The 27,136-nt window shown below is 40.0% G+C and overlaps 1 long non-coding RNA gene across 1 annotated transcript in view; it reads left to right on the plus strand.

The window, feature by feature from the left end:
• LOC148185096 (uncharacterized) overlaps nucleotides 1–17,445 on the plus strand; it is a 38,821-nt gene extending 21,376 nt beyond the window's left edge. The window contains exons 2-3 of the long non-coding RNA XR_015773446.1: nucleotides 14,081–14,313; nucleotides 16,875–17,445. This is a non-coding gene — a long non-coding RNA (uncharacterized LOC148185096). The remainder of the gene's footprint in view (nucleotides 1–14,080; nucleotides 14,314–16,874) is intronic.
• Nucleotides 17,446–27,136: the final 9,691 nt, after the last annotated feature.

Genomic DNA, 27,136 nt, shown 5'->3' on the forward strand with positions numbered 1-27,136 from the left:
TTTATTATTCAGACTGCTCTTCATGGTTTCCTCTTTGGGTGTCTTTGCCTTTATCCTTTACCTTCTTGTGGTGTGCTTTGGCAAAAGGGTGCTATAGAGGTCCTGAACTATTGTGGGAATTGCACGCCTTAGGGAAACCTAATTAATCAGCAGAGGACCTGCAACTAGCATGAAAAGTGAAGGAAAGCGTTATTGGTTAGAAGGAAAGGGGAAAATTTTAGGAGCTCTCCTCTCATGTTTTCTAGTCATCCATTGAGGAAGAGGTGAATTCCCAGGATGCAGTGAGCAGAAGAGGCCTGCGAAAGTTACAAGAAAAGGGGAGACTGGGAATGGTCTGTCTTGAAAAGAATTGCTTACTTAGTGGTTTGATGTGGTTTTAATCCCATACCCTAAAAGGATAAGGGGCTCGAGGGACTGGTTTGTCTACATGTTTAGGGAGTGAGAAAATCTGGTTGCCTCAGTGGGGGATTGCAGCCATCAGAGGCCAAAGCAACCCGAGAAAACCACTAATAACAACCTCTTCCTAAAAACATGTTCATTTGTTTGCTTTTTCTTCTAGGATCAAATGGGGCAAATGTTTGTGACTCAATGTCTTAGATTTTTTTGTTTTATTGAGTGTTTCATCCTTGTGAAGTATTTGCTTGCTGAAACAAAATGATCCAACTGTTGGGCTCTGATGGACTATTGAGTTCCTTCTTTACAACTTGACCTTCTGGCTTCCTGACCAGCTACCTGACTGATGATAGGAAACCAAAGCAATTCAGAGAAGCCAGAGCTCCCGTTTCCAAGAGTGAGCACTTCCAGTGTTTTAATGAGGAATTTCCTTCCATTTACCTGCTTCTCCCTAGCCTGTTGTGGGTGATCTTAAATTTCCCAAGGGAGGCTCCTTGACATACCTCTCTTGGGCAGCTTCAGAAAACTTCCAGGGCATTCACCTTCTCTGCAGGGCTTCAGTGTTTCATTTTCCTGTTCCGTTGTGGAGCCAAGATTCCAGGAATGTTTTTTAATGTCCCATTGTAGAGAAATATTGGGGTCTGGCACCCCTCATAGGCAGTTCCCCTGAGAATTCAAGAGTGAAACATGCTGTCTGGCATATTTCAGGTTTGGAAGACTCCTAGGATGTATGGAGAATTATTGCAACTGAAGTCAGTGTAGTGTGGGCCTACAATGTGTGTGTGGTGGCTGCTGCTGCTCCTTGTGACAGGACATTGATACAGCTGGAGCTGGGAAAGAGTGAAGGCTCTGTGCTAATACTGCTTGTTTCCCACTTTTCATCTGCACTGATAAACTGGAGATAAAGATCTGCCTGTCACAGGGGAATATGTTATACCTCACTGGAAAGAAAAAGGGAAAGAGAGTGAGAGCAGGTTTTTTTTCTATTATTTTTTAATCTGCATGAGAAAGTAAAGCCATCTGCCTGGAGCAGTCTCCCTGCTGCGCCAGCACGTACACAAGCTGCAGAATCAGAACACTCACAATAAAAATGTTTTATTCTGTGGTCCCACAGGGCTATTCCATGGTTACAAAGCAAATTAATTTGGTTTGAAAAATTGTTATAAGCTGGATTTGCAAAGGCATGGGGGTTTCATGAAGTTGCCAGAGCAGCTTAGAGTGTCATTAGAAGTCAGTGCTAATGTCTGTTCACTACTGTAGATGTAGTAATAATATTTACTCTATTGGCTACCTCTTAGCTAAAGGTGATGGTATAAAAAAGAAAAAGCTTCCTTGAGCATGAAAAAACTAATTCTATTCTATATGTGTATGTTCTCTTTTTCCTTTTTTTTTGGTGGCCAGGTAAATATGGTATGGAATTGCATATGGAAAAACACCTGTCCTAAACAGGCGCTATCAGTTTGCATACATGTTTTGGCCAGTGAATGCACAATTTGCCTGTTTGAAGTAAACCCTAAGCTTAGGAGTGGAAAGTATGGGGAAGAAGTTGATATTTGTTCTTTTAGGAAGCTTACAACATTTCTTTGACAACACTTTGTAGTTGCTCTTACTTCAGTTAAATCAGATGCTTTCTCCATCTGTTGTGAATGTTTGTCTTCCATATATGGAAAGAAAGAAAAGAGAAACTATGTATGTGAGTGTGCATGTATATACATATATATTTGGTTTAAAAAACCCCAAACATCCTTGCCAACTTCTGTAGTTTAGGAGTAGGCAGAATTCTTGAGACCACGCTTCAGCTATGATTTCTAACTGAGCTTAATTGAACACATCTTGATTTTGTGTTTTATCTCCAAAATCTGTCACTCTGACAGGAAGTGTGAAAGAACTGAGAAAAAATGGTGTTTGCAAAAAGGGCATTTAATGCAGGCAGGTTTTATTTGGTTTTTTTCCCCCTTTTCCTTTGATTTTTTCCCTTTTTATCATTCTCTATTTGTGCAAGTCTGTAATTTCCAATTACAGTGATAGTCACAGAAGGGGTCACACTGTGGGTAGAATAATGCCTCCTACTATTTTGGAATCTGAGTTATTTCTGTGAGAAATATTAATATATTAAAATCAAGAGGTGTGTGATGGTTTTGCACTGTCTTATATCTCTTTTCCCTTTGATATCAGCTGTGCTTTGAGAGGTATAAGAGAAACTTGACATTTATTTGTATTTTAATGGCGCAGTTTGTTCTCATGGGGATATTTTGGGGGGTGAGTCAAATGGTTTCAATACTTTTAAAATAAAGCACATATATTTTGAGCAGTGGAGAATTCATTTTCATGGTCAAGCAGGACCAACAGCAAATGTTAAAGGTAGTTTTAATATTATAACCATAAAACCAAACATTACCTATTAAAAAAAATAAATATTGAAATAGACTTTTAAAGGAATCCTTGAATCTTTTTGGTGAAGATAGGCCTCTGATCTCCCTTCATAAAGGACTGTATTCTGTTTCAGCACCGTGCAAAAAGTAAGTTTTACATTTTCATGACATGTGCTACTTCTGAACATTGTTCTGATATAATCTTTCCTCCTCGATTCATTTTTGAGATAAATTTTTCTTTTAATATAAGCTCTTCAACTCCAAAAACTATGTCATGACGTTATTTCTGCAGGTCATAGACAGCCAGGCCCCTACAGTCAGTAGTTACAAGCTACAGTTCACCCTTCTAAACTGGAGATCTTCTAGGGGCCAGCAATGTGTATATGTCTGTCTATCTATCTATCTTTAATTTTTTAAAAGCTTATTAGGAAGATTAATTAGGTGAACAATAATCAGAAATTATTTTTCTAATTGTTGTACCCCTTTCGCTCCCCAGTTTTTTTCCCCTTTAAAATGATTTTGCTATTATAAGTTAATAATAAAAAATGTAAATGAATAATTCTTAGACAGATATGTAAAATATGAAAACTAAGACATTTTTATTCTCCTATGAATTAAAATACACTTTCCTTCTGTGACCATTGTTATTTCACTTATGAATGATTGCTATTAAAAATCTGAGTTTGATTTTCTGGGTGCACTCCATTTTCCTGTTGTTTCACCCAAAGTATGTGCTCCAAATGACATGAAGAAATATTGAACTGTTGCCGAGGAGAAAAAATGGTACCAATATTTGAGTCTGCAGTTGGAAATGTTAAGTTACGTCAAGTGGTGAGTGATAGTGTGTGGGGTAACATGACTATTGATATTTTTCCCTGGTAACACTCCCTTCCTGCCCTCCATTTGTTTCCTGGTTGAGAAGAGGACTGATGAATGTCAGAGTGGAAATCGATCTGCCTGGGTCTGAGACACTCCCACAATGCCAGGAAGAGTGGCAGTGCCAGTCTGGACCTGAAGTCTGCCTCACCCAGTGCCGTCTCTGGTAGTGATGATAAGCAGGGACATTAGGATGAGTAGGTACTGGGTAAATATCTGTAATACTACATTCCCTCTCCCTTTTGAAGCCTTTCCACGCCTCTTGTAGCCTTTTGTGCCTTCAGTGCTGTTCCTCTCTCTCTCTCCAAAAGAACTGTGTGCAATTTGAAGGGTGTGAACCAAGGGTTGAAGAGATTTTGCTTTGTTCTCTCTTCCTTTTTTGATTGTTCCTGACATTTTCACTTAGCTTTTATGGAACCATCTATCACAACACCGAGGTCTTGCTCCAGAATGCTAAATGTTATTTCAGAAACTACCGCTGTCTGTGCAGATGCAGGCTTGTCTTTCCCCACTATGCATCACTTCACAGTTATACACAATGAATTTCAGCTGCTGGGTTATTGCTCAGCCATTCTGTCTTGTTGGACTCTTTTGTAATTCTCCACAGTCTGCTCACGTTCCTATTCCTCTGCATAGCTTAGTGTCATCAGCAGTCTTTACCTCAGGCCTTGTTCCCTTTTCTAACATCTCTGTATATTAAATAGCTCATTTCTCAGCACCAGTGCCAGTAAATCTGAACTGGTGACCTCCCTCTGTTGTGGGAAGTGACCACTTACTTATACTCCATTTCCCATCCTTTAATTGATTTATTCTCACAAGGACGCTCTTTATCCTGCAGCCACTTTGCTTCCCCTATTATCCCAAGCTAAAAGACTGCAGAAATCTTGGTCTGTAGCTTCCTTTCTGTGGACCTACACGTTACCTCCAGAGTGTCCATCTGTCACCAGAGTCACAGATGCCCAGGCAAATCACCACTGCACGCTCTTTCCCCAGGCTTCCTCAGACCCTGCCCAGGTTTCCGCTGAAATCCACCACCCTTCTTCTTGTAAGACAGGCTCCCCCGTGGTCCCATCCAAGGTCATGCACCCCGTTGTTTATTTGCCTGATGGTTGAATCTTCCACTGCTACAACCTGCTTCTTCCTATCTGGTCTTTGATCTTCCCCTTACTTTAACTTCCTTTGCAAAAAATCTGTCCTTGGACTTATGAATGTAGCTTCCAGGAATTTTCTGTTTGGTGAAGCTTTGTTTTGAATTGGGAGAGGAAGGCTTCTTCTGTCACTTCCTCTGGAGACCCTTCCCAAGAGCCAGGTGCTGCTCCTGAGCACGCATCAAGCTCTCCCTGTGAGGGCTGCTGGCAGTACACAAAGTGAGATACGCTGTTCTGCAAACACGTGTTGGTGAGAGGGATTAAGACCTGTGTAGAATATTTTTCTAAAACCACAGGATTAAAGGATAAACTAATCTTCAGACTTGGGTGTGTCAGACTGCTACATATTACTGAGAGAATATATGAAAGCCCAGTCAATGCCAGTGAATAGCTGGTACTTCTGCACTACCTGGTTGATATGCAGCAGCTGTGAATTACAGCTTAGTTTGGGTCTCTGGTGACATCTTTCTATGAAATGAATACTACAAGTCAAGTAAGAAAATTTAAGAAATGTGATGATATGATGATTAAATTATTTAGTAGGTGAGTGTTCAATCTGCAGCAAAATATCTTTGAAATGTTAAATCTGAGTGCTCCCAGATGCCCTTTGGGGGAGCTGGGGAAGAAGGAGGGCAGTCAGGCAGTTTGAAATGAAGCACTCATGCATACTTTGTTGTCAGCAGCTGGGAGAGTTAAATATCTGAGATGGAGTTCAACCATTGTTGGTAACAGAATGCAACTGTATTTCTTATGAAGGCTGAAATAAAATCTAAACCATACCCAGATGCAGCTCTGAGAGGATGGCCTCCAAGAACTTTTCCCTAGTGTGCTGATGAGTGGCTGTGACTTTCAAAGCCCTTCATGGCTTGGGGAGCGACTTTCATTAGCTGCCTACTCTTTTTGGAGCATATTGTAATGGAGACTTAGGGTCCTGCTGGATGTCTAATTTAGGGTTTTCTGTGGTTTTCTTTTTTTTTTTTTTCCTCTCCTTTTTTTCTTTTTCTTTTATTTCTTTCTGTTGTTTCTTTTGGGGCTGGCTTTGAAAGACAACCTCTGTGTGCAGGGTTTGATTGAAGACCCAAACCTGCTCAGGTGTGCTGTAGATTGTACAGGTGGGAAGAAGCAGGGAAGGGCTTGGGATATTTCCCTTCTAAGAAAAGAGGAAAAACAAAACAAAGCAAAACAAAGAGCAAAAGGAAGAAGCTGCTGGCTGGGTGCCACCCTGAATGGCCTCGTTGTTCTCCAGCTCTCTGGACCTAATTAAGTGACTCCATTTCTACAGGCGATGGCAAAGTCTAATGGCAGCAAGCAGAAGATCACTAACACATGGAGCAGGCCTGTGATGTGGCTTTCTAGAATGAGAGATTGCAGTTGCTGGAGGAGGACAGAAAGGATGAGGAGTACAGGGAGTGGAGGCAAGGAAGTCCCTCTGCAGAGACAAAAGTGGCAGACACAGGGAGGAGTTTTGTTTCTTCTCGGGAATGCTGGGAAGAATTGGGGAGAGTTTAATTTCAAAGTCCAACAATGCAGCTATGGCATTTGTTTCCAATTCAACAGGAATGAGCGTATGGTTTGAACCATTCTTTCGAGGTTCCTGGCAGGGGGAATATAACTCATCTCAGCTGGCTGTTTTAGGAGATCAAATGACACAAAGATTTTCACTCAAAGCCTAGGATATCCTTCTGGCAGCCAGAGACCATGCACATCTTCACAGATTCACCATTAGCTGTAATGGGGACCAAGAGCTGCGTGCTGTGTAGAAAACTGCTTGCTTACAAAACAAACTTATTACTGCCAGATGTTGGCTCCCTGCCCACTTTTACATAATTCAGGCTTTTCTTTGCTCAAGATATTATAATTTAAAGGTGCTTTAAAAGTATTCTTTTAAAAGGCTTGATAATACCATTTTCCTTATTCTTTTTTCCCCTTGCTCTGTGCGGCGCTTCTTCCAGCAAACACTGCAATCTGGTGTATGTGGTATACATTAACATGTACAACCAGGAATAGCAAAACTCCTTCTTAGATCTACCTCTGGGTTGATTCAAACAAGAGTAAAAATATCCGTAAGTCCATGCTGTCTGCATCCTGATGACTCACACATACCAAATACAGTATGTATCTTTGTTTCAGATGCTGTCCCACATAGCAACTATAGAGGTATTTTTTTTAATTTTCTTTTTTCTTTTGAATTTTTTTCTTTTTCTTTTTTTTTCAAAATAAATATGAAACTTTAGGTACTGCATTATCCTAAATGTCCAAATACTGGCAACAGAGTCTTAAGAAAGTGATATACCCCTCTACGCAGACTTCTCCATGTGGACACTCGGACTTTGACTACATCCTTCATCTGCAAATCAAATAGCTGTAAAAGAAGTGTCATAATAAGTCTGTGACATAATCCCTATTGAATCTGCAGTGGGTTACCCAAGGTACCAATGAGCAAAAAATTATTTTTACAAGATTATCCTAGTAGGTCGTCAACAGAATTGGAAACAGGGAGCTTCAGTTCTGCCTCTGAGTTTTTGCTTTACTTGCTTCAAAGACAGAAATTGCCTGGCTTGCCTAATTTCAGCCTGACCAACTAAAATGTGTGGATGTGTGGATCTAAGTGAGGCTGGCTATCAAGGCTCTCTTTATTGACAGTGAAGAGAGGACAACTTCGAAAGCCAATTCATTCCAGTCAAAGGGAGGAAAGCCAAGTGGAAAACCCTTCTCCAGAGGTCTCTGTACAGTGATGCTTGAAACAGTTTTTGTGCTGAGATAATGACTTCAACTGTACATTTACCTGGGGAGCAGACCATGGTCCCTAGTTTCCTTTATTATACAGTATTCTTGTATTTCCTATTCTGTAGCCAGGAAATTAAACAGTGCTAAGAAAATCGTAGTGACTTAAAGGAAATCACACAAAAAACAGCACTGTACTAGAGAGATTCTCCTCTAGTTCTATATCAACACCAGGATAATACCAGTTTGGAAAAGGTGACTAACCCCTTTATTTTACTCTGTCTCTGGAGAAACTGTATTGTAAAATGCAAGACTGCTCTCAGAAGTGCAGTCATGTGAGCTGATGAAATCACTTCCCCCACTACCATTCATATTTACAGTTTTGAATGAACCATTCTCACTTGGAAATCAGTTCCAGTGTGTTTTTACCATGCAAGTTCACAATTTTCAAGTGACATCTAAACCACTTAAAGCCTCCCCCCCAACCTAAAAATGTCTCTTCTCATACTTAGACGAAACACCATTGTTAGCAAGAGAATAAAGAAATTAAGGCAATAATTGCAGGAAAATATAAGCAGTAATAATTTATTGCCATTCATGCTCTGAGAGGTATTTTGTATTTTATCTCTTTAATATGTTTTATTTTCCTTTGAGTTTACCCAATGCAGAGGACTTATTTCACAAAACACTGCCCTGAAAGCATCATAATAATTAGAACATTATGAATGATATGAGTGTCTTAAAAATGTAGAATAAACCTTTCTCCATTGTAGTGAACAAATAGTTGAGATGGACAGAAAAATCTGCTTTTTTTTTAAATGGCTGTAAGAGAAGAAAACCTGTTTACCCCAAATGGGATGTTTTTTCTGTGCTGTCCTGCTGCTGTGCCCATTATGAGCGCCTCTCAAGGCCAGTTTGTGGTTAACAGGGAGGACTACACACTTAATTCTCTTTCCACGTATATGGAAGCATAATTTTTTTCTCTGTTGGAGTCTCACCTGTAACATAAGAGTTTAAAATGTTTCTCCTGCTTCTGAGTCTGAATTCCTTGCCCACTATTAATTACATGCTGTGCTGAGACTTGTATGATCAGATGTTGCCCATTTTTTGCTGGCTGGGGTAAAGACTCACTGTGTTCTTCTCCCTGGAGGAGCTTGCTGGTAACAAGGTCTGATTGAAATTAGACATTTTTATCTTCTTAGATACATCAATATTTGGAAATCCATTTCAGTTTGACTTAAAATGAAAACACATTGCTTTATGATTTCATGTAAAACAAATTGCTTCAGAAAATTAGGATGTATAATTAAGCAATCATTTGTTTTGAAATGCAGGAATTTCAGTACGGATTAAACAGTATATTTTGAGATTTTCTTTTGATAATTTTTCCTATTACAAAAGGAATATTTTTGAGATGTCATGATATAGCATACAAATAACATAAAAAATCTTCCCAAACCAAAATTCCCTTAAAATCAGAACAATTTCTGAAGTAAAATAGTAATGATATTTCTCTTTTAAAAGTGTTCTCACTGGAATAAATGCATTTTTCAAAATGTCTAACAAAAGAAAACACTTTGAAAACCTTTGGGTGAGTGCAGTTGGCAAGAGTTTGTTTTCAGGGACAGACACTGCTTAGAAATAGAAGAAGAAACACACAGTTGCCACCAACTACTTCTGCTACTGAAGGAGTATTGAATGAAATGTTTTGTTGGGGTTTTTTTTTCTTTCCATAAACCTTGCTGGTTTTTAACATAGAAGTAGAGACATGTTGCAGCAGGCACAGGTTTGGCTGTTGCACTGAAAACATGAAAACAGCAGGATGAAGTCTGCCAGTCTCTTTTTTTCCTCTGGGCTCTCTGTTCCCCAAATCCAGCTGCACAAATTGTTTGTGGGGCGTGCATGTGCCCACACGCACATGGAGGGAATGGCAGCTCCATCATATTACCTGGAATGTGCATTTCCCACCAGGTAGTGCTGACAGAAGCTTCTCGGATGTGCTGATAATCCATATGTACATATATAACTGAGGAAAGAGGAACAGGATATCATTGGAAATGGCCTGGGGAATATCTAGCTTGGAGCTTTAAGCATGTCACTTTTAGCCCATGATATTAGGATTCAGTCCATGCATTGCTACAGGAGGACACATGCACGGTGTTATGACATAAATGATGGGCATTGGTTATTCTCTGATGGAGAAGCTCTGCAGAAAAAGAACAGTCATTATTTCATTAATATTTTCTTGGGGTTTTTTTCCATTCACTTTCAAGACTGTTTAATAGGTTGCGACTTTACTTTTTTTAAAGGAAAGTAGTGCATTGGAGAATGAGAGAAGGGAAAATAATTCTGTGTTTTAATATTGAGCATCCATTTGATCCTTCAGTTTTTGTGCACTGCCAGTCATAACATGGATGTAAATTATGGTTAGGAAGTTCTAGTGTACTTGTAAGATTGTGCTAAAACTGTTGGGATAATTTGGTGAAATGATCTTTAGAAAGGCACTGTCATCATGTCAACAGGAAAACAATCACTTAAAATTGCATAAGCTTGCTTTATCTTATCCTTACAATAGAACACTACACAGAAATATAAATGATCCTATTCAAAGGATCATTTTAGAGAGTATTTCTAAAAAAGCCTTTTCCAAAATGATCTGTGCTTTCCTAGTACTGTAGCCTAGGCTGGGTATCTTGTGATTTGGGTGAATGTTGAGTTATTTGTCAACATCCCATACTAAATACCCACTTGATCTCGTCCCAAATCACAGCTGAGCTGAAAAAAAATAGAATCACACGATTTGTTGAGGAAAGGGTCTTAACAAGGTTTCACATGATGAAGTCTACTAATTAGAGGGGTTTCCTAAAGATGAGATGTGAATGATGTCACTGTGAGCAATTTTTAGTGTACTTTTGCCCTATGATACAGGGCAGAAACTTTTCAAGCTCTGTCAGCAGCATCTTTTTACAAGAAAGAAGTGGAATTTTTTCCTTTGGGGCCCCGGAGTAGCAAGCTGCCTGTGTGACATGCAAATACTGAGATGGGTTGGAAAGCAGAGTGTGCAATTACACTGGGCTTGGCTGGGCCAGCTCCTTTCAAACTGGGAAACTGTGGCTGGGCAATGGATCATTGGATAACACAGGTGCTCTGAGTGATCATCATAGATACCTGTTCCTTTACTCTTTGGAGGTTAACAAAGAAGTAAAACCCCCTCAGCTGACTGGTAAAATGAGCAATGGTGAATCTTAGTAGTGCTGAATCTCCCATGCCTTATCTTTTTATATGTTTTTTTGAGATGGTAATGTCTTTTTACAGTTTTCTCCTGAAATAGAGAGATCTCTTGATCTTCTTGATCTTGATTCTTGAGAATCTTAGGAGAAATTATGTGGTCCTTGGTCCAGGGTATAAAGAGATATCATAGCTTCAGGGATTACAGATGAGAGACTGGTAATGGAATTGGTCTGCCCAAAAAGCAAGCATTTACCTTTTGGGCACCTACAGCAGACACTAGTCACCCAGGCACCAGTCACCCATGGAAACAACTTCTTTCTAGAGAACAGCCAATGTTTTTCTGGATGGCCCCCTTAAGTTGAGATGACTCACAAGCCAGCTGTCTACATGGAGACTGGCAAATCCCACCCTTTCTACTGCTGACTTCAACACGTATTCCAAGCACACACATAGAAGTCATGCACGCAGACAGGCAGTGTGCAAGCTCTCCCTTGCACAGATGCTTGAAGAGAGGAGCTGGGGACAGTGCAAACTCTTGGTTTGTTCTCCAGCCACTTGGTGTTGGATGTCCCTCTCCCTCTTCCATACTCTAACGCCTTGGGGAGACACATATCAGTCGATGGAGGCAGTTAAATGTGAGAAGGAAGAAAGGCTGGTTGACTGAGACTGACACACTTTGCCCACCAAAATATGCCTTAGCTGCTGGTGCTGTTCAGAGCTGATCCACTTTGGTGCAACTCTGAGGCGCCCTGGCAGGGCTGCTTGCCCCATTCATGATCCGACATAATCAGACCTTCTGAAGGATTTGTCTGCCCCATTGGAAAGCACAAATATATAACCAGAAACTATCAGCACCTATGTGGGGGGTCTCAAAATAATAAGGAATCATGCTGGTTCAGATTGTGTTACCCTGAATCTGGTAACAGCAGTGGGAATGTATTCAGTTTCTTGGGATAAGATTGGACTATTTTTTAAATTAAAAGTAGTAATGCAGTTGCTCATTCCTTCTGTTTTCATACTAAGCAGTAAATTTTGAAACAACATATATATTTGTGTGAGAGATATTATCCTTGTTCCACAATTAAGAGGAGACATCAGGAAGATATATAGACAACTCCTTCAATTTGCTGTCTTCACCATCAGAACCAGGCTCTGATGTTGGCAATTGATGTAACAGACTGAAGCAGAGACAGAAAAGAACAACAGAAAAATCACAACTCCAGGCTCTTTGAATAACACCTAGACTAGTGACTTGTGCTCTCTTACTCTCAGTAAGGTTTGGCTTTTAAAGAGGTATTGCACTGAACTGAAGTGATATGAAAAAGGGAAGTTTTGAAATTTGAGATCTGCAGGAAATTTCTTAGTAATATAGCAAGGTGTTTTTCCTCAGAGAAGAAGTAAAAGGTTGCATCAATAATTTTAGTCTGACTTTCCCAGGATACTTTCAGATACTTTTGGCTTTTTGGGTGATATGCCCAGACCTCATCCAGACAAGAAGTCAGGATTCAGCAAGGGTTCACACTAGGATCTGAGAGTGTGAAGTACTCTTGGATCCCACAGTCTAGACATAGCTCCAGGGAAGATTTCCTTTCCATTTGTTTTTGGGTTGGTTTGTTTGTTTGATTTTTTTTTTTGTTGTTGTTTGTTCCCCTTCTCCTTTTCTTGTATATTTTGAACTCTGAATTGAATTACTGCAAGTTATGTGAGCAGTACTGTTTGATTTAAGTGATCAGTTTGGGACAATGTGGTGTCTTGATCTCACAATGATCAATGAAGGAGAATACACATATAAACCACCCTTATTTTGCACTAATTGTAGGTAAGTGCAATTTTGCCCTTAGATTCAGGTCAAACCATGAGGTCTGGAGGTATTTCTGTCATAGCTGTGTCACGTAGAAGTTTCTGTGTATTCAGGGAGCCATTCAAAAAGAAGCCAAGACCTTCTCATTCAACTTATTGCACCAATATTATAATAGGATCTTCTGTGATTTGTTAATGTGCAAGTTGCTAAAACACTGGCAGCTCTTTTTCCCAGTGCATGTTTAGTGTGGGCAGATAAAGCCAAGCCATGGCAAGCAGCAAAACTGAGGAAGATTCTTCATTACCATTTTATTTCCTTACTACTATCTGAAGAATAGTACAGAACATGCTGCTTTTGCATGATGAAGAGAAAACAGTGCAAGAACCTGACAACTGTAGTTTAGAAATAGCCCTTTAAAAAAAAACAAGAGCAACCCGACAACATGATTTTTGGTAGGTACTATACACAACCCTCTGATCAACTTTATGCCTTGTGAGTTTTGCATCATACATGGTAAAAATATCTAGATGTGACTTCCTCATTTGTGTTCCCAGGCAGCTGGAGGCTAGATAATAGTATGGCTTTAAATACAATAGTAACTCCCAGCAGTGCCAACATTAATTTTTCTTCCTTATAGCACATGGCTTTGAGTGCTTAAATGTTTAAAAACGTTTATCTTTTGGATGGAATAAGAAGCAATCCCTTTTAAGTAGCACTGACTGTCGTGTTCTCCAAAGAGAATAAACAGCCAAGATCTTCTGGCACAGGAGGCTGAAAGTAAATTTGATCTTTGGTGTAATAACATTAACAAGTAAAAGCTTATTCTGCTATTATTTATAATAGACAGTGGCATCTTAATACATAGATGGCAAAGTATGGCTAAATAATTAAAACCTCCCATTGATACAGATGCATGGGTAGAGCAGATGACAGAGCTCTTACATCTAGGATAGGGTTCTTAAAATCTCATCTTTCAGCTTTTACTTATTCTTTTTTTTAAATCTTTCACTTTTACACCGTGTGAGCAAGGGCAAATTTATCTGTTATGTGTGCAGTGGCTGAGGAGAATCAGCCAGTGTCATTTGAGAATGCTATCCAAAGCATCTCACAGCTACGTCAAAGCACATTTAGCAGTCTAAAAAATCAATAGCTTTAAAAAAACACATTGGAAAACCTCCACCTCCCTCCAGAATTTTTATTCTATCAGAAAGGCAGTAAGGTTATATTATAACCTCTTATACTTTAACTAAGACCAGAAAAATGGAATTGGATACCAATGCTGTGTTCTTTGAGGAGAAAATGATGACTTGAGCACAACTATTTTTCACTTAGATTTCAAATCCTATATAAAAGCAAAAGCTTTCAGAACTGTAGAGTGTCTTGACCACAGAAGGTGTTTCTTATAATTAAGATTGCTTAATGCAAGGCAATTTTTCACAGTTTTCTCAGTTTGAAGTATGTAAAGCATAAGTCAACATCGGGGAAATAATAAATAAATATTAATTTTATTACAAAATTTTGTACTTGGATAATAGGTATTTCCTGTCTGCTACTGCAGAGAGGAGCCAGAATTGGGGAAAGCACCTGGAGGACTGCTTTGCACAAGGATCTGCTTTCCCAGTCACTTGACCCATGCCCAGCTGGAGGGTTGAAGGGATCACAGACCAAAACAGTAAAAGAAAGAGGGATCTTCACAACAGTAACCATTATGGAACAGTTTGTGCTTCCTCAGATATCAGTCTGGGGTACTGCAGCAGCACATGGCCAGGTGGGTGTAAGGTTTTCTTATGTATGTCCTGTCCTAGCTTCCCTCCCAGGAAACTTGGGCACGGGCAGGAGCTGCATTGTCCTGGCTGGTTCCCAGCCGGGTTAGCTGGGGGACAAGTACCTAGGGTGCACCCTAAAAGAGAAATCATGGTTTGGTCAAAAGACCTACCAGAAGTGCCCAAAGACACTTGCCTCTTCCAGCCTGGCTTTGTAGGGAGCAGCAATGTGGACTTGGGATGGATACTGGGGGCAGTGCTCTTGATGGTGAAGGCTCGGCATTAATGTTACCTTGATCACTTCCCAGATCCATGGTTATACCATTGCTATGCAGGCTCCTTCACAGGAAATGTGTCTTTGTGTTTATTGAGAGACATTTGGGGTTTTTATAGCATGAAGGGACTTACTCCTCTGGCTTCTCAGCCTTTGGAGCTACCAGTGAGTCTTGCACTTGGAAGCATGTGCTCTCTTGATGAATGTGAAAAATATTCTTTGACCTAGAAAGACCTTCAGTCCTTGTGCCCACAGCTCTTATTACATCTTCAGCAGCTGGTTCAAGAGTCTGAGCTACAGCATCATGAGGTGCAAGTGATGAGTTTTGTGAGTGGGCATTAGAAATGCTGTGTTTGTTATTTATAAGTTAATGGCACTGTTTTCATAAATGATGTATGGATGACTGGTTGCTTAGCAGAAATATGGCCCAGAAGCCAGACCTATAAATAAGACAAAGTTACAAAGAGTAATTCTATTTCTGTGGATAAAGCAATGTGCCTTTCAGTGAACTCAGTTGCAAAGTACCTCTATTTGGAGAATTTTTCCATATTTTGTTGGAGATTAAAACTCCCTGGTGGTCTGGTTTTTTTTCAGTATAGAACAAACACATGCATTGTGTGGTCCACATGTAAGCCCAGTATTACCTGAACATAAATGAAAACCCTTTTTTTTCTTCTTTTTTTTTTTGCTTTTGCATGCAACCAGTATTCTCCTGTCACTTACCTGAGTCAATATTTTTCTGTCTGATTTTGTATGTTAGAATTTTATATCATGCAATGTAGTCTTTGTTTCCTAGAAGCCTGAGTCAAAAGCCTTAGTGAAGGAAAGGAATAGACAAGAGAAAGCTCAATGGAAACAAATTATTTCACTACTTTATTCTTTCTGCTTTCATTTATGATTTCTACATGTAGGTTTACTGGCAGATTTTTAAAAATCTGCCTTAAAACCTGTTCTGTTCACGCCCTTGTAATGCTTTTCAAAAGCACTTCAGTATGAGTGAACCAACAAACATACAAATATTTTTTCTCTCTCTTTTTCATGTAGTTTCTTAGAAACAACTTTCAGGCCAGCATATTTTTTAGAAAGTATATAAGATGTGAATCTGAATCACTTGAGACAACTCTAAAATGCTCATAGGCAAACACTATAATATGTCTTTGTGGTATAAACTTACATAACTGCTCCTCAATATACCCAGTACTGGTATAGACAGGCTAGTGATTAACTGACTGTTGCCTTCTTGAATTTTGGTATACTGGTATTTCCATTAGTAGATGGGTTTATTCAAATAGCATTATCAACGGATTGGGCGTGAATGATAAAGATGTGTTAATATGGTCAGGATACAGAAGCTTGCAGCCATTGCTTAGACAAATCATTCAAAATGTGTATAGGACTTTCGCTGGGTTTTTCTTTGAGCAGCAGGTTTAAATCTAGATATGATTAATAACAAAACAAGTTTTTTTTCCTTGATTGAAAGAAAATGTGTGCAATTGTTAGTTCTAGGTGTGTATGCAGAGAGAAAAAATTGTGTATGTGAAAAGAATAAAAGAGATTTGTATATGAGAAAAGAGGTAAAAGGTCAACCATTAGGCTTTATTTATAATAACAGATAAGATTTCACCCATACTTTGCAAGGAAATAAGACATACTTGGAATCTGTGTCTGTGTGTAAGACATTCCTCTGTCTCGCTCTCTCTATTCCTCCCTGGCTCCATTGGAGATTTCAAAACAAATCGAAGTGATTGACTTTCAATTCCATATGTTTGGATGACTGGCTAAGGAGATCCTGCTGTGACCCTCTCGGAAGAAAGAGGCCTGTTGGGCTATTTAAGAAAAAGGAAGCCATGGGAGGATGGGATACACGGGGAAGCAGTTACACTTCAACCAACATGTGGGAGCCCTGGTCAGAGCAGGGAGGTTCATAGTTTCTTCCCACTGTGACCATAGGATTCTAAAGTGTCCATACACAAGGAAAAGGAGAGATTCAATTCCTTGTATCAAGGAAATCATCTGAAATATGCATATGATTTTTGTTGGAAGTGATTGCTCTGTAAGGGAATATAATAATTGTTTCTTTTTACAGACTATAAGTCCTTTTGAGGTAAGAATTTCTCATCAGAACTGAAAGCCCAAATCACTGAGGACCATGACTCCACTGGCACCTGTTATTTTTCAGTTAAATTCTTCAGTTCTTTCTGTCTTTTTTTTCTCAAGGCCCCAAGTAGGTAAATTGGACTTGCCAACAGTGCCTGAACTGCAACACTAATTTACACATTCACTTTTTTTTAGGAACACCTCTTCATTTGTCTGAAGTCTTTGTTTGACTAAGTGGGAAGTAGCTCACCAGAGTTCTGTTGCTTCTTTGCTGTCAGTTTTGAACTGTGTCTGAGGATGGCTGAGATGAGCTCACAGCAACAGCCTCCTTCAGTGGGAAGGTTCTGGAGAGACAACATGGAGAATAAGCAAATACCAGTTTAAACCTTGCCAGCCATTAACTGGTGACCAGAGTAGCTGAAAGACCCTAAAGGCTTTCGGAACCACATTGAAAAGTAAAATAATGACTTTGCAATGAAAATAAAAAGAATACTCCAGTGCTTGCACATTTCTGGAAGAATTTCATTCAGATGCAGAAGAAAACCAATTCTACCTATTCTGAACTTCCTGAAGAGACCTCTGCTTCTTAGGTTTCTGTGGACTTTCATCACAAGGAGTCACAGTAAACTCAAGATTTAACTTTTCATACTGAGATACGACATCCAAGGGGAAAAATTCACCTCTTGGCCATTTCTCCCAGACTACTAAAGCTTCGCTTCGCTTCTCCTCTTTAAACCTCTGAGTGTGTCTTAAGAGTGAGCACCTGTTAGTGGATATGGAGCATTAGCAAAACTTCTAATAAGGTATCAGACCATCGCAGTGCCAGAAAATCTGCCTTGGAGACCCGTATCTGGGACAACATATATCTGGATTACCCCAAGTGAATCCTCTGGGGGAAAAGAGGCAAAGGGTTTTTGTTTTATTCTTTATGAAGAAAGCCCTTGGAAGATTGAATTTATCATTTTAGGACTAGTTCTGGCTTGTGAACACCTCTTATGAGGTGTTAATGATTTTTTTCCTCTGAATTCATATGAGCTAAGCCTAAGTCCATTTAGTTCTAAGGCTAGAATTTTTATGTTATAGTTTTTATTGAGAATATTACAGTGAAAATGATGTATCTGGCTGAATTAATAATTTTCAGATTTACAGAAGTCTGTTTTGAAAGACCAGGGAAGAAGCATGTTGAAACTGGTATAGTTGTTTAATTGTAAGTTAACTTGTTGCAACCACCAGACCACACTTATGTTTCCAAGTTATGACCCATGCTGGTTCAGCCTGCATTTGACAGTGTGAAAGAACCAGAATTGTGAGCCAGAATCATTATTGTGACAAAAGGGTAATAACTGTCATTAATTGAACTGAATTATCAATTTCCTCATTGATATTCAGGACATTTTAGTAGCTTGGCCATTTCCCTGCTCACACCTCAATATAAAAGTGATAAAACAACAGGTTGAACTTAAAACACTGCAAATAAAAGTCTCTGGGGGTAAAGTTTGCAGGCAGGGAACAAAAGGATGTGACAAATAAGCTTCTAAAAAGAAAAGTCTCAGATGCTTTGATGTAATCCATCCATATGCTCAAACACCTCTGGGGTTTTGTGAGGGGGTGGTTGATTAGCTTCTTTTTTGTTAAAAGACTCAGGAAATAATATTCCTTTATGCAGTTTTTTATTCGTGGGTAGTTCCTCATTTGGTATCTCATTTTCAAATTATGCTGAGCAGATTTCCTAAACTCACAGGTTGCATTGTACTTCCTGGTAGGAGGGAAGTAACTCACACAGATGGGTTTTTAGGTGGGACTGCTCATATCAGTAAATGAGATTACTCCTTGAAATATCCTTTTTTAAAAATATTGCTGACTCCAAACTTGTCCTTTGGACTATTTCCCAAAAAGTTAACAATGTATGTCCAGTAATGTAAATGAAACACTATTTTGGAAGGGTGTTTTCAAAAAAGATTTTCAAAAAGCTCTTTGCTGCTTGTGGTGGTCTAACATTTCACCTTGGCAGTGTTGTTTTGGGAAGAACGTAAAACCAAGGCTTTCCATAAGGTGTAGGTTTCCCTTGTAGATTAGCCTGGTGTTTACCCATGGGCACAGGATACAGTTCTGGTACTTCTCAGATTACTTAAACCAAAATTTAGCAAATAACCCAGAAATTTTTCTTTGTGGAATAATCAGAGGATTACTCTGGACACAGCGTTGTTGAGACTCTGAAGTGCCCCCTGCACAACAATCCCAAAATATCAGCCCTCCACAAACATTTCAGGGTAGTCACATGAGGGCATAATCTGTTTTGATATAAGAAGTTAAAACCTACCCTTTACAATAATGAAACACCCACAGGTTCTTTGAACTACAGGAAGATTACTGATGTAGGTTAAGGCTATTATTTTGGGCAGAAGTCTCAAAATATTGAAGTCATGTCTGTAAAAAAGACAAAAGACGAGGAAGTAAAGAATAATACATCTGAAGCATTGATATGTGTGAAATTGGATGGGTTGCATGAAGGGTTTGAAGAGAAGAACTGAGCTTGGCTGCTTGCTTTTACTGTTTTGCATGAGAACAGTAAAGTAAAAAGATAATGGGAAATTGCCAACTGTGCTTTTACAAAATGGTTGCAGTTAGTATTGTCTCCCATTCCTTGATTCTGCAAAATCCTTTTTCCAAATTTGTTTATACCTTAATACCTTAAAATAAGAAGTACCAGTCAATTCAAATATCTGACAAATAGCACGGATTCCTGTTGTTATTAAAAGTTACCCAGCTGGAATAACAATGCCCCACTGCTTGCCAAATCGACACCATCACAGCTCAAAGAGATAAAATTGTAACTGAATACTCTCACATGCACAATGAAACTGTCCTGAAATGCTCCCTGCTCACAGCAAGTTGGGTAAGTTACTTCAGTCTTAGTAGTCAGCGTTAAATTCTCTGCTTCCAAGGTTGTTTTTTTCACTCTGTACTTCTTCCCCTTGGAAGTTTGTCTAATGCATTTCTCTCTTTGGGTACATCATATCAATTTACAAAATTCCTTAATAAGGACTTGCTTGCATGCTACCAAGTAATTTGACTTGACTTTAGGGCAACCAGTCCTCAAACAGTAACCCATAGCATTTTGATTTATGCATCCCATAGGCTGTAATCAACCTGTTGCACATGGTAGCACTGGAATGTTGCCCCTTTTTAGAAGTAATAACTTCACCCATGGAAAGTCATTAGGTCTATGGCAGCTCAGAGGTAGAAACAGGGAGGACAAAGCTTACTGAAAAGGTACCTACAGAAAAGGTCTCCACTTTTTCTTTCCCTTGAAAATGCTTTTGAAAGCCCATAAAATTGTGTGGCGCATGCCAAATGACCTGTGAAATAACCATCCACAGCTGTGGCTTAAGAAAAATTACGTACCACTGCTGGCACTCATACTGATCTGATAAAACCTTTTTAATGTGAAATCATCAGGCCTTTGAAAAGATGAACCCATGCATCAGGAAAGAGCATGACACACATTTCAGAGGAACAAAGGACCACTGCGACTAACAACGGCAGCTATTGAAAATAAGGAATATAGAATAGATTTCTGGGAATGCATCTGAAATTGCAGATCTGCTTTGGAGATTAGTCTGGCACAGCAACAGAAAGTCACATGCACAATAAAGAAATTCTCTTGCTGGAAGAATCTCTGTATAGCAAATCTGATCCAACTTATTCTGTGGAGGGGACCAAATTATCATTTAAATTGTGAGTTAGTGGATCCTAATGTGTGTTTAGGACTCATTTATACCCCTTTTTATAGCAGAAGCTCAAGATGTGAGTTGAAGTTTTATAGCAAGGCTGAATTGTGGAGGCTGTTTACTTACTGAACTGTATTGTCTTTTTGTTTGTTCATTGTGCCAGAACTGTGAGAGACAGTATCCCTTGAGAGAAGAGATGATATTTTTGATGTTTTTTCTCCTTTTTTTCTTTCTCTGTATTTTTCCATTGTCTTTTTGATCTCCTTTGTGCAGCTTTCCCAATCAGCAGTAACACGTACCAGGCTCCATGGCTGTTACTTTGATGAAACCAATGCCATCATCTGACACCAATCAACTACATCAATGATAAAGGTGAATGTTTGACATCTTGTTGTCTGAGGTTCTTTTTACTAGCTTGAGGGCATGAGCAGGAAAATGGAGGAATTTTAGTTGATCTGCTGGCCTCAGCTTATTTTTTGTTTGCCTCAGGAAAGTTACCTTCTTGTACAACTTTTTTTAAACTCTTCTAAAGCATGGACTGTTGGATTCTGCATTGCATTAAACGTGCCTAGCGTGTCACACAAGCACAACACATGGTTCTACTTATTAACCTTATTAATAGAGGAGAGTGAAATACAAACCTTGTGTACAACACCCGCGCAGATGGCCACCCTCAGACGAATCCCCTGCCAGACTTTCCAAGTACCTCTCATCTGTTTGTCCTAGCACTGCATGACTGGGACTTGCTGCCAGTGATTGGAAAATGCCTTTTTGATTTCCAGGCTTAAAACTAGAAATTGGTAGCTAATGTTTTCCTATATGTGTTATTTCTCAGGGCGCTGCTGTTCTTCAGATGTTTTTTGTTTTTGCCGGTACATTTACCAGCTGGCAGAATCTCTACTTGCTTGTGGTTTGAAATACGGAAATAAATGGTTTATAAACTCCCCAAACTTGAATAAAGCTAATAATGGTAGATTCCTTGTGTGGTGAGACAGAAGAGCATGGCTGAGATGCACCAATATCAACTTTCTATCCTGTTGCCTGCCTGTGACTTGCAGAATCCCAGTCATGAACTGAGATTCAAACCAGAGTTTAGAGGTCACTCATCTAGAAAGATTAACAGGTCCAGATTTGCCTTTCAGATCATGGGGTGATAACTTTTCAGGGCTTTGTCTAAGAAACAGGACATCTTTCCTTTATTTGGATTTCAGGAAAGGGATAGCTGTGGAGCAGAGAGCACTCTCCTTCCTCATCTCTAAGATAGGAAAAGTCTAAGAGCGTATTAAGTGATAAAGAAAATAGCCCTGTGCATCTGCCTGTCTCACAGTGAGGAAACAACAAGTCTCCTCTCTTCCCTACTGTCTCCCAAAAAAACACGGCTTTAGGGACTTTGTCCCCTGTCATCCTTGCTCTAGAGAGCAGATCTTGGAGGCCAACCCCAGGAGCACATTGCTCTGTGTGATGTTCTTACTGCTGAAGAAGTACTTCTGAAGAACGACTTCTCTGGGGACAAAATAAAGCAACGCAGCAGGTGTTCTTTTGTTGCAGTATCCATGGTACACCCTGAAGTATTTTCAAGCAAACATATAGAACGCCTTAGTGATTGCTACAGCACAGTCACACAGATGTTGTAATGCTTTCTCCATGCTTTGGGTTTGATGACAGTGGAGTTTTGAATAGACACCAATACTTTCTGGTCCTTGCAGACCATCTACCAAAGCAAGTTTACATATCAGCTCAGCTGGATTCAGTTGCCTCTGAAGCAGAAATCTTGTGTAGCCCTCATTGCTTCACTGGAATGAAGTGGTTGTAAGCAAACTCAGGGTAAAACTTTTTTAATCTATTTTTCTTTTGACTGAGCCTTACACTAATTTAAAGGCAAGTTATCTTGCTGGAAGGACACTCTTGAGTGCTCTCTCCTGGTACTTGTTTCTTGTTCTTTTTTCTCTCACCTCTTAGACTGGTATAATTTCTAAGTGGCTAGTCCTGGGAAGTGCTGAAATACAGTAGTAGTCTGTCCTAAATACATGTGAGTAAATAATGACCACACATTTCTCATATCCAAAGAAGACTCTAAACTAGATTGGTTTGCACCTTACATAGTCTGCAGCTCAGGGTTTCAGGTATCAACACAAAGTTGTTTCACTTCAGTTTCAGTTTCATGACCTTCCCTGTGTTGGCCAAGGGTGGAGCTCTTTGGAAATCATCAAGTCCACCTCTTGAGACTGAGCCACTCTCCCTTGCAGAGAAATCTCCATTAGCAGCTTTGGGAGCGTCTGTATGAATGTGATATGCAGCACAGCATCCCTATTGCTATCAGTGGGACCTTAACCAGGGCTGAGCAGGGCAATATAGAGTCCTTGGCAGCAGTGGTGGTGGTGGTTTAGAAATCACAAGCTCTCTGAACAACACATTTCAGAGCTGGAGTTTGGCTTTTCCTCTGAGAACTTTGAGTCACCTCAGACCTCTCAGATCACCTTGCCTGGTGCTGTGTGGATATAAAAAGCACTGAAGAGTCTAGATCTGGTCAGGATGGGTTTTGAAACCACATTTGCTTGATATAAAGGGAAGTAACTGCTGCCATCCTCATTTCCCAATGATCATGAGTTAAACTGCTGATGGTCTGTGTTCTCCCTCCCAAACCAACTCTATTCATAACGTATGTAAAAAAACAGTAAGTGAAGGACACTTAACACAAACCACCTTATTTCTCATCAGATGTATATATGCTCTGCACAGGCCCGTTTTATTCTGAGAGCTTGCCATTTTATAATGTTGTTTATTAAGATATGGACTGGGAGCCTGGCATATGTCTTCTCCCCCACTCCCTCACTGGGTTGAGGTCAGGGCAGGACCCAGCAGGACCGAGCAGTGTGGACACTCCCTTTGGAGAAGAGTCCTGGTCCAGGTACTGCTTGTACCTTCACCTGCTGGCAGCTGAAAGCAAAATCCCAGTTTACTTCTAATAGGAAAGTTCTTTGAGAAGCACTCAGAGTAGTATAGAAAATCCAACTGCTCATTGCCATCAAGCAGCACATCGAATTTTATTGAAAATTTGCTGGATTATTGCCAGAAAGACTGGCCAAATTGTCAAATTCCTGGTTCGTGGGAAATTCTGACATTTGGTTTTGTTCTGATTTGGAACGAACCCAGTTATTTTGAAACTACCCACAAAAGAGAAGTTTATAGGGAAAAAATAGGAATAGGAAACAATGACGCATGGTATTTCCAAAATAAAATACGCTCCTCAGGATGTGCTTCTTTCCAGCCTCGCTGCTGGTTCTTACGGAGCAGCACGATGAGCCAAGGCTGGGGATGGGAGCCTGTACTTTGGGACTGCTGACTTCAACCAGGTCTCCCAGCACTACCAGACTCCCTGTTTGGAAGCAGCAAGCCTACAATCCCTGTGTCCCAAGCAGACCACCAGGTTCACTGGCAGGAAGCCAGGCAGTTTTCCAGTGGAAAACGACATGTGGTTGGATGTTGGTTAATTGAAATGTTTTATGTTTTAACATGAAATTTGCTGGCTCTCATAAATCAGTGTTTTCCAGTGCAATGATGTGCTGTCAGAAATCTCATGATCAGCTCTAATTGCCACTTTGATGGCCAAAATCTTTGTTGACCAAAGTCCCATAACTTTCTGCCAATCACTAAATACCTTTACATAAATATAAACAAAAAAGCATATTTCGTTTTACACAAACAAAAAAGCATATTTTGTTTTGTGCTCAACAACTCTGAAATTTTCAAGACTCTTTCTGGGCAAGGGTTTTATTAAGAAAATTCCTGCCTTCAGGGCAGCAATGCTGGGGACACACATGTCCCTGTTTCAACCTTATCGCTGCTGCATCAGCTTAAAACCACTTGAGAAGCATCGTGTTCCTACCTCTCAGAAGAAGACAATAGCTTCATTGCCCAATGAGGCATGTTGTCCAAGTCTAATTAGAAACAGGAACTCACTCACTAGAGCAGTATTTATTCTTATTCTTACAGCACAAGATTTCAAAAGTCTTTTTTGATTGTTTTTATTATTATAATAGAGAAGGCTGTTTATTGATTTTTCTACTACATGAGTGTTTGTATACACTGACTTCCTGCTTCTAATGAAATAGAGCCTCCTAAAACAATAATAAAAAATAATAATAACCTCACTCAAGAGTGAAATAATTGTGGCTAGAACCATACCTCAGTGAAAAATTTCCCTCCTTCTGAATGTGCTGCCAGGGACTTTGTGGTCTGACAGGCCCCATAGTCTCCATGGAAAGGAGAGGATTCCTCTCCCCAGAGACCCTTGGTTGAGGCCCTTGCTGTGACTACTGCTGGGTGGATTGCCTCCTCTGAGAGCCAAATTTCTCCCTTGCTCTAAGATCAAGCTGTGTTTTCGGGTCACTGTGGGTAGGTGGGGTGGAGGCAGCCTGGTGTCAGTCGTGGCTGGGTCCCCACGCTTGGAATCCTGTAGTTCTGGGGCTCTGCAGGAGGAACACCAGAGAGAATCATATGGATGCAAAACCAGATTTTGTTTCCAGAAACACTCCTTTTTTCCTTCTGATTTGTACCAGGTGTTTAGAAATTTGAACTCACAGAAATTTGGAAACAACTGATTCCTTGTTTCACCCAGATTTTGCTCCTCCAGTTTCCTTGCTCTCTTCCTTGTTTTCCAGTTTAAAAACTGACTTTACCCTCAAATCTAAAACAATCCATTCCCAGATCTGCACTTATTAAGTGAAAACTGTGTCTCAGTAAAACATATCAATCTTTTGTCAATACCTCAAATGCCACTTTTCTGTTCCAGAAAGATTGGCAGCTGCCAAGAATCCTGTCTAAATCTGTTCTAAAGAGCTGCAAATGCTCAGGGCTGAGGATCACTTGCTAGATACAGGTCAGCACTGGAAACAGCTTACAGCCACATTATTTTCCATGGAGCTCATTGAGACAAGAACAAAAGAAGCAAAATTCCTCTTAAAGTTCCCAGCAGCAGCCTCAGCGTTTTTGGCAAGGATATGTACAGACCACAGTAGCACAATGTAGCAGTGTGTGAGGGCAGATTTGTTACTGGAATTAGTCTAATCACAGCAATAAAAGTGGTCAAGACATTTTGCTTTGTAGTCATTCTGCTTCCAGTACCCCAAAAGTCTCTCACATCTATAAAATAGTTCAGAGTGGAGGAGGATGTTGCTCCCTCTAGCCAACTTTTGTGTGTGTAAGAAGGCCATGCAACTCCATCACTCAAATGTCTCCTCTTAATACCTGTTTGCCCTGTAGGGGGGCATTTGGTTTGTGCTTCTCTGTGACAGATGAGATTCTTTGATTACTTTCTCTACTTCTGCAAGGACTAGACCCAAACTCAATCTTACCAAAGCTGACTCTTGCTATTTTATCTTAAAGTGTCATTCCAGGACTGACTCCCTTGTCTTGGCATGGGTATGTAAAGCTTGTGGGACCATAAAAAAATTCTCCATGTAAAGGCACAGAGCTTTCCCCTTCTGGGCGTGGATGGAGCCAAGAGATTGAATGAACCGTCTACCTCTTGCTGAATTGTCTTCCATGCTCTGCCAGTCTCTATATCAAAAAAGCCAGAAGAAAATGTGGTAAGACTATTTTTCTCACATTGTTTCTTCAAGGAAGTGGGAAGGCATTTGTTGGTTGACCCATTGCAGAGGTATTCTCATGGCTGGTAACTAGTGCCTGGTCTGTTTGAAGGAGCAGTGCTACTGATTGCTTGCATTCTAGTCTGAAAATAATTTTTATTATATTTGTTTTTGATGTTTAGTTAAGGTGAAGTGCTGCTGGTGAGAGACTTCACAGACCACAGTGAAGTTTCATTTTTATTTCATTCTCTGCTTGCATTGTGAGCGGCCTCTCAGCTGCACAGTGGGTGTCAGCACACACACGCGGAGCATCTTTCTCTCACTTGACTGAGAGAGTTGCAGGTGAGGCCATATCAGGAGGGAGAATTGATGAAGAGGAATGTGCAGCATAGGGTGTGCTGTTAAGCTGCTTTTTCTCTTTTATTCTTTTTTTTGTTTTGTTTTTTTTGCTTACTCTTTTGTTACACTGCTAGCTGCCATGCAGCACAGGAACCTTTCTCACTCTTTGGGATATGGTACTTGACAGGAGTTTGTTGGTTAATCTCTTGTCCTCTCTGGGACTGGAGACCTGCCCTTTATTCCTGCACCACTCCACGTCTCCTCTCTGAGAGACAATGCTGGGCTTCTCTGGTGTGTTACACATGTTTCCAACCTTGTCATGAGCTCTGAGAGCTGATAAGGACACTGATGTTTAATGGGCTGCTGGGCCCTCAGCAGTAACTCTGATAGGGAGGCAAACCCCTCTTGTAAACACTATAAATCCAGGTTTAGAATTTGCAAGTCAAATTGCTGCCTGGCTAATGTGTGACTGGGTGTTTTTCTAGTCCAAAACAGTGATTATCATGTCCACAAAAGCCCTGTTAAACTCCCACTGAGTGGGAACCAGGTACCTGAAGGCCCCTTGCAGATCTGGCCTTTACTGTGATGATTCAGTGACCAAAAAAACCTCCTGTGCAATAAGGTGCAAAGCAACAGTTGTCTACCTGTGTTTAATGTCAAATGTTACTGCAAAACGATGAATCAGAAATAAACCTTAAGAAAGGTTTATTTTGTTTCATTTAGGATTACTTGAGATTGTTTGGGATTATAGTTGCTGTCTCGATTTTTGTAGGTAAAACTGTAGTAACACGACATATAC

The sequence above is a fragment of the Pseudopodoces humilis genome, chromosome 1 (genome assembly GCF_049639895.1).
Source record: "Pseudopodoces humilis isolate 2021_Gansu_Grassland_sample_001 chromosome 1, ASM4963989v1, whole genome shotgun sequence".
Taxonomy (NCBI): Eukaryota; Metazoa; Chordata; class Aves; order Passeriformes; family Paridae; genus Pseudopodoces; species Pseudopodoces humilis.